The 10,793-nt window shown below is 38.9% G+C and overlaps 1 non-coding gene across 1 annotated transcript; it reads right to left on the bottom strand.

Annotated features, from left to right (window-relative positions):
* Positions 1 to 6,054: 6,054 nt before the first annotated feature.
* Positions 6,055 to 6,161, bottom strand: LOC141624136 (small nucleolar RNA R71). Its single transcript, XR_012533947.1, has one exon. It is a non-coding gene; the product is annotated as a small nucleolar RNA R71 (small nucleolar RNA).
* Positions 6,162 to 10,793: the final 4,632 nt, after the last annotated feature.

Genomic DNA, 10,793 nt, shown 5'->3' with positions numbered 1-10,793 from the left:
TCTACGAAGGAAGATAATTCCTTTAAGCCCCAAGTTCCATTTCCCGGGAGGCTATGGAGGATAAAGACGGAACAACAATTTGACAGATTTGCCGATCTGTTGCGAAGTCTCAAAGTTAGCGTGTCGTTTGCCGAGTTACTCACCATTTCTGTGAGCAAGTTAGAGGAATATCTCTTTGTTACTTCTTCTATAGGTCTCGACAGGTTGGAAGACCCAGGAGGCGGGCATGGTACGTTGAATTTGGAGAGTGGAACAGTAAGAATTGAGACCCGGGTAGAGGCTTGGAAGATGCTATGCCGTATAAGAAGAAAGCGCGCGAGGAAGCCAAAAGTGGAGGCCATGACGCTGCGAAGACTTGTGGTTCTTCAGTTGAGGCGATGGTGTGGAGGCCTAAAGTCAAGTTCATGGACGCCGAGGGGACTTCATTCAGTCAGAAGCCTTGTTGTGGACAATTTAGCTGCTTTGGAAGATGATGAGGAGAAGGTCGAGCTGGGACCTATCTGAAACTAGCGCTGACCGGGAGGCAACCCGGAGTTTTAAACATTTTTAGTTGATTTTCGAACATTTCAGTTTTGTTGCGTGTTTAATAATTGGTTTTCGCGACTATAGACTGCGGAACAATCTAGTCTTGGTTTTTTGGTAGTATTTGTGGTCGCTATTTGCGTATTTTCAGTGCTTCAAATGACGCCTAGGAGTTCGTGCATAGAAAACCACTCGATCGAGTACTTGATATCTCGATCGAGTACCTTTAGAAGACGACCTCTCGATCGAGTACTTCACCCACTCGATCGAGCACTTCCACAGTCCCATTCTACTCGATCGAGTACTTTGTTCTCTCGATCGAGTTTGCTTGTTTTGTTTCGCATCCAGTAACGTTGTTATGTGGCTATTTGCGACCTCCCTTGTTGCCGACTGGTTTAGGGAGGTCGCTACCTCACGTATCTTGTAAGGTTTCTGAGGCCTCGCTCTTCTTTTTTGTTTGCATTTCCTTTCCCTATTTTGAGTACAATGAGGGCATTGTACGGTTTTGTTTGGGGAGGGTATTTGCATCCATATCTATGTCTGCATATTGCTTTTATTGCATTTCTGTTGATAATGTCTAATTTTTGTATGGATTGTTATTTATTTTTATAAATAAAAAAAATTCCATAACAATTAAAAAAATTTCGAAAAATTCAACAAATCACGTTTCTTTTTACATTTAGGTTTAGTCGGAACGGTGTATTTCGATTATGAAATTGCACTACGTTTAGTCTTTTTGCTTAAGCCTTGGAATTTTAACATCTTTTAGCATAGTCTTATTGCATAATCTACGAGTTTGTGTTAAAATTTAGCTGAACGAATAAACTTGACCTGAAATTTTGGGTCTTATTTACATGCATTTCTATGCAATACCCGTAGTTTTAGGCTACGAAATGCCCCGAATAGTCTACTTTGGTTCATTTGGCTTTAATTGCAGGAATGGACCTGAAAGAAGCAAAACTGAGCGAGAGGTGCCTTTCTTGTGTTCATCGATCGAGTAGTTTTTGTACTCGATCGAGAGGTTCTGGCTTGAGAATGTGCGATCGAGGAGTTTAGAAGTGCTCGATCGACCAGTTTGTTATCTGACGCAAGATTTTTTTGCGTGAACTTATTTACTTAATATTTTAAGTCACGTGTTTAGCTTAATAATTATCTTTCCTATAAATAGGAGAGACTTAATTAGGTTTAGGGATCTTTTTTCAACCTTTTAATCTTTCATCGTTTAGTTTTAATTTTGCTTTCATTTTTTTGGATCTCAATTGTGTAATTCCTTTCTCTCTTTAATTCATAGTATTATTTCCTTTTGCAAACATTTAATTCTCTTGTCTGTTACTTCATCTTCACACCATGTTTAGTATAGTTTTATCTATTGTTGTTAGTTTTATTGTTGTTATGAGTTGCTAAATTCCTTTGTGCTAGGACATAGTGGAGCAATGGTAATTAGGGAGATTAATAATTGGTGATTAGGATAGGCTGAATTAGGTTTGTGTTGTTAATCACTGTGTTTAATAGCAATTAGCTGCTTGAGTCGACGCATTTAGTTAGTTGATTTTGTATGCTCTAACCTAGATCGGAAGATTGGAAGGGGTAAGACCTGCAGTGAACATTAGGACACTCAAATGAGGGCGGAAACTAATTTAGTAATGTTTTAGGGAAAATAGCGGACCGGAAGGACCTATTCACTACCCTGCAAACCGAGTTTATGCCAACCTTTGACCCTAGATTGGATCTCTAGAAAACCATGGTGAACCGACAATCCTAGCATTTCTCTCTCTTATTTGATCACATCTTACTTTTAAAGCAATTTTAGTTTATTTATTGCTTTTATTTTCTTTGTTTTAGTTTAGTACTTCAAACAAAAAAATGACCCAGTAACATCGATAGACCGAGTTAGACAAGTAGACAGTGACCGCCTCCCTGTGGAATATAATACCCGACTTACCTCTGCTACATTAGTTAGAGCCAGTTAGGTTTATTATTGATAGAGTTGCGACAACGTGTCAACAATCAAAAGGTGTTGGTTCGTTGGTTTGGGCATTCACGGCTTGGAACTCCCACATTTTGTTGTCGGTCTCCTCAGTGACTTGAGAGGCTATCCCCTTTTCATGACAGCTTTGATTGGGGATGCAGGAATTGTGACTGTTTTCCCGTTGAAGGGGACCCTAATTTTCTGGTGAAGGGTAGATGTGACGGATTTGGCAGCTTAGATCCAAGGTCGCCCTTGGAGCATGTTGAATGGTGCATCGATGTCGACTACTTGGAAGGTGGATTGTCTCTCCAAGGGTCATGTTGCGATGGTTAGGGTGATAAGATCTGTGACCTTACGATGAGTGCCGTCGTAGGCGCGAACTCCTTGATTGGTGGGGACTAGGTCAGCTTCCTTGATCCCTAGTTTATAAGCTGTTTTGAGAGGAATAACGTTGGCTGCAGATCCATCATCCACCAAGACATGGGTATGCCCTTTTTCAAGCATTGCACAGTGATGTTGTTGGACCATATAGTTATATGATTAAGTTTTGATAATGACAAGTATGCGCTTATATATACTCTTGCTCGTAATCGTTTGTTTAGTCTTCGTGAAATTGGATTAGGTTACAAGTTTAGCAAGTAATGTTATAGCATCCTTAGCTATAACATTGAAGATTTGTGAAGCATCATTCAACTAATGGTATAGCAGCTTGAGCTATAACATTAAAGATTCCTAAAGCGTCATAATAACTGTAACAAGTTTCAAGTTTGACGATCACACAAGCAAAAGGCTCGATCAAGTCTTTAAAAGGTCAAGATGAAGAGCTTATGATCAAGATAAAGAGAAGACTCTATTCTGATGATCTCTAGGAAGATTAGCTAGTTTAGGTCTTCGTCTAGTAACGGTATCTTAAGATTAAATATTGGGAAAGTAAAGTTATTGCTATTTCACCTATAACTTTATTTACCAAGCTTAATGTTATAGCTTTTTCTACTATAACTTTAAGTAGCAATTTTATGGCACGATTTTAATAGTTTTAAAATCATTTTCAAAATATTAAATTCTTCAAATATATTTCAAAATCATGTGTGTATAGTAGAGATGAAATATGGGTTGTTATAATGAATAACTTGCATTTCTCTATTGGTTAGTAAAACGACTTATGGGTCGTCATGCTACCTAGGGTTTGCTAGTTTATTTAACCTAACCCTAATCCAAGTAGAAGGATTTTCATCTAGATGGGCACGGGCCTAGTGCAAACCTTGCATTTTCATGGCAAAATAGTGCTAAATTGATCGAATCTAATGACCAAGCATCAAAGAGAAGACAAGACTAGAAGGCCTTTGTACATAATGTAGTAGATGGGCAATGATGAAGTAGACCCTTGCATCTCCGACAAAATCCCGGAGGATTGTTGGAAGAAGAAAAGAAGAAAAGAAGAAATGGCACGCTGGACTAGGATCCGAGCGTCTGACCTATCGGGACGCTCGTCCAGAAGCTCCACAATCCGAGCGTCCAAGCTGCCAGGCCGCTCGTCCACCGCCTACACAATCCGCTCATCCCGACCTTTTGGACGCTCGGTTTGTCCTCCAGTGCAACACGTCCTCTTCTTTCTCCATTCGAGATGCGCATATTTTTGAAAGACTAGCTAAAAGGAGACCAGCATCTTTTCTTGAGAGGGGAGATTTCTCAAGGACTTAATCGTCATTTAAGCCATTAGTAACCCTAATTTGTGCACCTAATCCCCATTATAAATACCCCATTAGTCTAATTAGATTATCATGTTCTTCTTATCAATCTTTAGTGTAGTTTATATTATTCTAATCTCTCTTTAATCTTGTAATCAACTTCTAATCAAGTCTTAATACAAATCTCATTTCCTTAATTTCTCTATTGTTCATCTTTTATTTTGGGTAATTGAAGATTATTTGGGTTATTATTGGGAGATTGACAACCTTCCATCAATCATCAAGTACTTCTATTATTCTTTGCATTATTATTTTGGAATCATCATTAGGTATAATTCTCTTAATCCCTTTTTAATTATTGTTAATTATCTTAATTTATTCATCATGTTTTGCTTTGTTAATATGATTAACAACCTTGTTAACATGTTAAACTTCATAATGAGTGAGTAGTTTCCTTAACTAGGGTTAATGGGGAATTAGGGGAAACCAACATGGGGGATGATTCATGCTTAATCTAATATGTTCACATAATTTATTTGCTTGCTTGTTGTGATCTAAACTTATACACATGTTATGTTTGATGAAATGCGAGCCTATGAATCCTTGCATTTTTTACCCATCACTTACCTTTTTAATGAGACTTGTTAGACATAAACCAACTCGAGTCTCATTAGACCTTGCATATAGTTGAGTAGGGAGGATTATGTCGACTTGTAGGTGTTGTACAATCTAATCGATTCGGCTCCGGGACCCAAACCTTCCTAGGATTGTAAGATATAAACCAACTCGATCCTATCACAACAATAATGGCTTGCTTATAATTTGAGAATATGTTTGTAGCATCAATTCCCATGAATCCCCTATGAACCCATGACACCCTAGTGCTTTTAATCAATTGTTTACATCTCATTTTAGTCATCTTGCTTGTTTACTTTTATTGTTATTTAGTTTAGTGATCTTCTTATCTCAACCCAAATTGTGACACCCCTAGACACCACTACTTGCAATCGAAAATCCTACATCGATACCCGTCCCTTGGGATCCGACCTTTACTTGCCTTCTTACTAATATTAGAGTTGTTTGTGAAGATACAAATATTGTTTTGGTCTAGGTGCTCCTAACAACAAGTAACCGAAATCTAAGCTCAAAGCGGACCGACCAAAAATGGCGCCGTTGCCGGAGACGGTGTTAACTTGATTTGATTTTCTTTTGATTGTTATTAGTTGTGTCTTTCTTTGCCTTGGGGAAGTAAAACTCCTCAAGGTTTGTTCTAATTGTTTTCGAGGTGTTTGATATTTTGCATGTCTAGAAGATCATAAGGTAGTTACCCATTGATCATGAAATTGAAAGGACTTTGACAACCAATAGAAGACTTTCTAGAAACACTTTGAGAGGTATTAGTGAGGTTGTAGATATTCAACCAAATACTATTGAGTTCATCAACCCTTTTGCAAGAGAAGGTGAGGAGAACCCAACACAAAATCAACCACACAATCATCCCACAATGCCTAAGTTTTCATCACATTCCGTACCACTGAGGAGAACCTACCCAATGGAACTCCCACACCACAACACTTAACCGGAAATTTTATTGAAAAATCCGCATTTATCCAATTAGTCGAAAGAAGCCAATTTGGGGGGATGCCTAGTAAAGACCCTCATTCTCACATGGATAGTTTTTGTGACTATTGTGATGCAATTTCACAAACCGGAGTGACTCAAGACCAAATTCGATGGGTCTTATTTTCTTTTTCTCTAATTGGTACCGCAAAACAATGGTTAAAGAGCCTTGATAAGGCTACTCTTGGAATTGACTCTTGGAAGAAGTTGGCTCTAACTTTCTACAAAAAGTTCTACCCTCCGGAAAAGACTAACATGCTAAGAACTCAAATTACGGGTTTTAAGCAAAGGGACGAAGAATCTTTGTATGAAGCTTGGGAGCGATTCAAAGGAACTTGTCGCTCATGTCCTCATCATGGACTTAGCGAGTGGTTCTTGGTACAACAATTATGGAATGGTCTTTATGAAGACTCAAGAAACAATATCAACATGGGATCAAATGGTATGTTCACCGAAGTTGACGATAATCAAACATGGAACAAGATTGAGGAAATGGTGGTCCATAATTCACAATTTAGTAGACCTCCCAAGGCTACTTGAGGAGGAAAGCATGCAGTGGACTATATTACTCAATTGGGTGCCCAACTTAGTGCTCATATTGATACCATCAACTTGAAGTTTGAAAAGGCTATGACTAAGCTTGAAGAAGCCTCAAAATCACCAAAGCAACATGTTAATGCCATGGTGGCATCTTCATCAATCCCAAATGGAATATGTGAGAATTGTGGAACTTTGGGACATGACCAAAGTGAATGTAGGGGAGAAAATGAGCAAGTGAATGCTTTTCAAGCATACAAAAGTGGAACCCCTTATTCCAACTATTACAATGAAAACATCAAATTCCACCCAAATCTCTCATACAAAAGCCAAAATGTTCAAAACCCTCAGCCAACATACACCCCACCTCCCATGAGAAACCAAAATCAAAGACCCTTTTACAACCAAAACCAAGGTTATCAAAATGAACTCCATACAATCAACAAAATGACCAAGGTTTTGATGTTCAAAAAGCGGTCCTCCAAATGCAAAAGAATCAACAAGAATTTTTCACTCAAATGCAAAAAGATAGTCAAGCAAAAGACATCACCATCAACAACATCCTAGCCCACACAAAAATGTTGGAAACCCAAATGACCCAACTAGCATCTTCAAGCTCTCAAAGACAAAAGGGGCAATTACCACCTTAAAGTAATCCCCCAAGACATGAAACGGTTAGTGCCATCCACTTGAGGAGTGGTACAAGATATGAAGGGCCAAAGAAGCAAGTTGAGGATGAAGTTGTAGAGGCTAGTGACAAGGAAAGAGTTGTGCAAAACTCTAGCGAAGAAGAACCCACCAATCAAGAAGTTTCAAAGAAAAGAAAAGAAAAGGCCAAAAAGAAGGAGCCCATCGTGATTAGACTTCGATTCCTGAGTCGTCAAGCTAAGCCTAAGTTTGATGACCAACTTGGAAAATTTATGGAGATTGTGAAAAATTTAGAAGTCTCAATTCCTTTCACGGAATTGATCAATCACGTTCCGGCCTATGCAAAGTACATGAAGGACATCCTTACGAAGTAGAAATCAATCCGGAAGCTTGAGACTATTTCCTTCACTAAAGTGAGTAATGCCATCCTTCAAGGGAGTTCACCTCCAAAACTCAAGGATCCGGGAAGTTTCTGCATTCCATGCACTATTGGTGACACTACAATCAACAAAGCTTTATGTGACCTTGAGGCAAGTGTTAGTGTCATGCCATATCCGGTTAGCAAGAGGCTAGGAATGGGAGAACTCAAATGTACCAACATCACGCTTCAAATGGCGGATAGATTGACAAAGACACCTTTAGGGGTATGGGAAGATGTTCCCGTGAGAATTGGAAAATTCTTCATCCAGGTGGATTTCGTTATTGTTGACATGGAAGAGGACTCCAACATTCCTATTATCTTAGGAAGACCTTTCTTGCACACCGCGGGAGCGGTGATCGATGTGAAGCATGGAGAGCTCACCCTTGAAGTGGGAGATTGATGTGACCATAATTAGAGCATATTTAGTCCCCGAATTAGCCTTGTTCCCATGCTTTTTAGTGCATATTTGGGTCATTTATTGTCTTTAGTTCTTTGTTTTGCATATTCTTTGAGGTTTTGTGTCCTTGGTAGGAAAGGAGTGCAAACCTTGCATTTTCATGGCAAAACGAGACTAAATTGATTGAATTCAATGACTAAGCATCAAAGAGAGACAAGATTAGAAGGCCTTTGTACATATTATAGTAGATGGGCAATGATGAGGAAAGATCCTTGCATCCCCAAGGATTTTATGAAGAAAAGGGAAGAAAAGAAGAAGAAAGCACGCTGCATGACAACCCGTACTTCTTCCCTAGAAGATGCCCGTCCTCCAACTTCACAATCCGTGCGTCTTATCCAAAAGACGCCCGGGCAGCAACACCAGAATCCGCCCGTCTTCTCCCAAAGACGCCCGGGCAGAGACACAGGAATCCGGCCGTCCCGAGCCTAAGACGCACGGATTCTAAGACACCGCAAATTCGTTTCTTCAAACTTCAAGAAAAATGCCCATCCTTCAGAAAATACCGGCGTTTCCCTAAGTAGGGACTTAATCGTCATTTAAGCCCTTAGTTAATCCTAATTCCTACACCTAATCCCCACTATAAATACCCCATTAGTCTAATTGGAAGAGCATGTTCTTCATATCAATTCTTAGAGTAGTTAATATCAATCAAATCTCTCTTTAGTTTTGTAATCAATAATTAATCAAGTTTTAATACAAGTTTTATTTCCTTAATCTCTCTTTTGTTCATCCTTTATTTTGGGTAATTGAAGATTATTTGGGTTATTATTGGGAGATTGACAAACTCTCAATCAAGCATCAAGTACTTCTTTTATTCTTTGCTTTATTATTGGAATCATTAGTAGGTATAATTCTCTTAATCCCTTTTTAATTATTACTAATTACTTTCATTTGTTCATCATGTTTTACTTTGTTGGTATGATTGACAACCTTGCTAGCATGATCAACATGATAATGAGTGAGTAGTCACCTAGCTAGGGTTAATGGGTAATTAGGGGAAACCAACATGGGGAATGATTCATGCTTAAATTAATATGCTTTCATGGTTTATTTGCTTGCTTGTTTTGATCTCAACTCATGCACATATTATGTTTGATGAAATGCGAGCCTATGAATCCTTGCATTTTTTACTCACCTATCTTTTCAATGAGACTTGTAAGACATAAACCAACTCGAGTCTCATTAGACCATGCATGTTGTTGAGTAGGAAAGACTAAGTCGACTTGTAGGTGTTGTACAATCTAATCGATTCGGCTCCGGGACCCAAACTTTCCTAGGATTGTAAGATATAACCCAACTCAATCCATCACAACAATAATTGCTTGCTTATAATTTGAGAACATGTTTGTATGATCAATTCCCATGAATCCCCTATGACCCGATGACACCCTAGTGCTTTTTATCAATTGTTTACACCCTTTTTAATTCATCTTGCTAGTTTACTTTCATTGCTATTTAGTTTAGTGACCTTCTACATCAACCCAAATTGTGACACCCCTAAGACACCACTATTTTCAATAGAAATCTCATTTCAATTCCCATCCCTTGGGATACGACCTTTACTTGGTTCTTTACTAATTGTAGACTTGTTTGTGAAGCTATAAATTGTGTTTTGGTCTAGGTGCTCCTAACGACAAGCTACCGAAAAGATTTAGTCCGACCAAAAATGGCGCCGTTGCCGGGGACGGTGTTAACTTGATTTAGATTTTCTTATATTGTTATTAGTTGTGTCTTTCTTTGCCTTGAGGAAGCAAAACTCCTCAAGGTTTGTTCTAATTGTTTTCAAGTTGTTTGATATTTTGCAAGATGGACCTTATAGATTGTTTTGTAGAGGACCACTTAAGTATACCTTTCTTCAAAGATCCCATGCAAGCATTGGAAGCCTTGGAAGCAAGTGATGCTAAAAATATGTATTGGGAATTGGAGGAGGATCTTTTTGAGGCCGCTATAGCTAACAAAGAACTCACTCATGCACAATCCATATTGGTGCATAACATCCTAGTGGAAGCATGTCAACCTATAGAAGATGAGCAATCCATCCTAGAAGACATCTTACAAGCTCAAGAGCAAGAGGAATCCATCATGGAATTCGAATATGATGAGGTTGATGAGAATGAAGAACAAGTTGAATATGCTATGAGAATGGAATGTCTAATGGAGATGGAGCAAATTCTCAATGAAACTCCAAAGGAGGAAAGTGAGGTACAAACTCCTACTTTAAGACCCCTTCCCCCAAATTTGAAATATGCCTACCTTGATGAATCAAAGACCAAACCCGTGATTGTTAATGATAGACTTGATGAGAACCAATTGGGAAAATTGCTTGATGTGTTGAAACAACATAAGAAGGCTATAGGTTATAGTGTAGATGACCTTAAGGGGATAAGTCCCAACTTTTGCATGCATAGAATTCATCTAGAGGAAGACCATAGACCTACCATTCAACCTCAAAGAAGATTGAACCCCCACATGCAAGAAGTTGTCAAAGGAGAAGTTATGAAATTACATGATGCGGGAATCATATATCCCATATCGGATTCTTTGTGGGTTAGCCCCGTCCAAGTGGTACCTAAGAAAGGAGGTACCACGGTTGTGACAAATGAAAAGAATGAACTAATACCCACAAGGATGATCACCGGTTGGCGTATGTGTATTGACTATCGTAAATTGAATTCCGCAACGAGAAAGGATCATTTCCCCCTACCGTTCATTGACCAAATGCTGGAGAGGTTAGCCTCCAACAAATTCTTTTGTTACCTTGACGGGTATTCGGGATTCTTCCAAATCCCTATACACCCGGATGACCAACATAAGACCACCTTCACCTGCCCTTATGGTACTTTTGCATATAGGAGGATGCCTTTTGGTTTATGTAATGCCCCTGCCACTTTCCAAAGATGCATGATGAGTGTCTTCTCCGATTATCTAGAG

This window comes from Silene latifolia, chromosome X (assembly GCF_048544455.1).
Source record: "Silene latifolia isolate original U9 population chromosome X, ASM4854445v1, whole genome shotgun sequence".
NCBI lineage: Eukaryota > Viridiplantae > Streptophyta > Magnoliopsida > Caryophyllales > Caryophyllaceae > Silene > Silene latifolia.
This window is presented reverse-complemented; position numbering and strand designations above follow the sequence as displayed.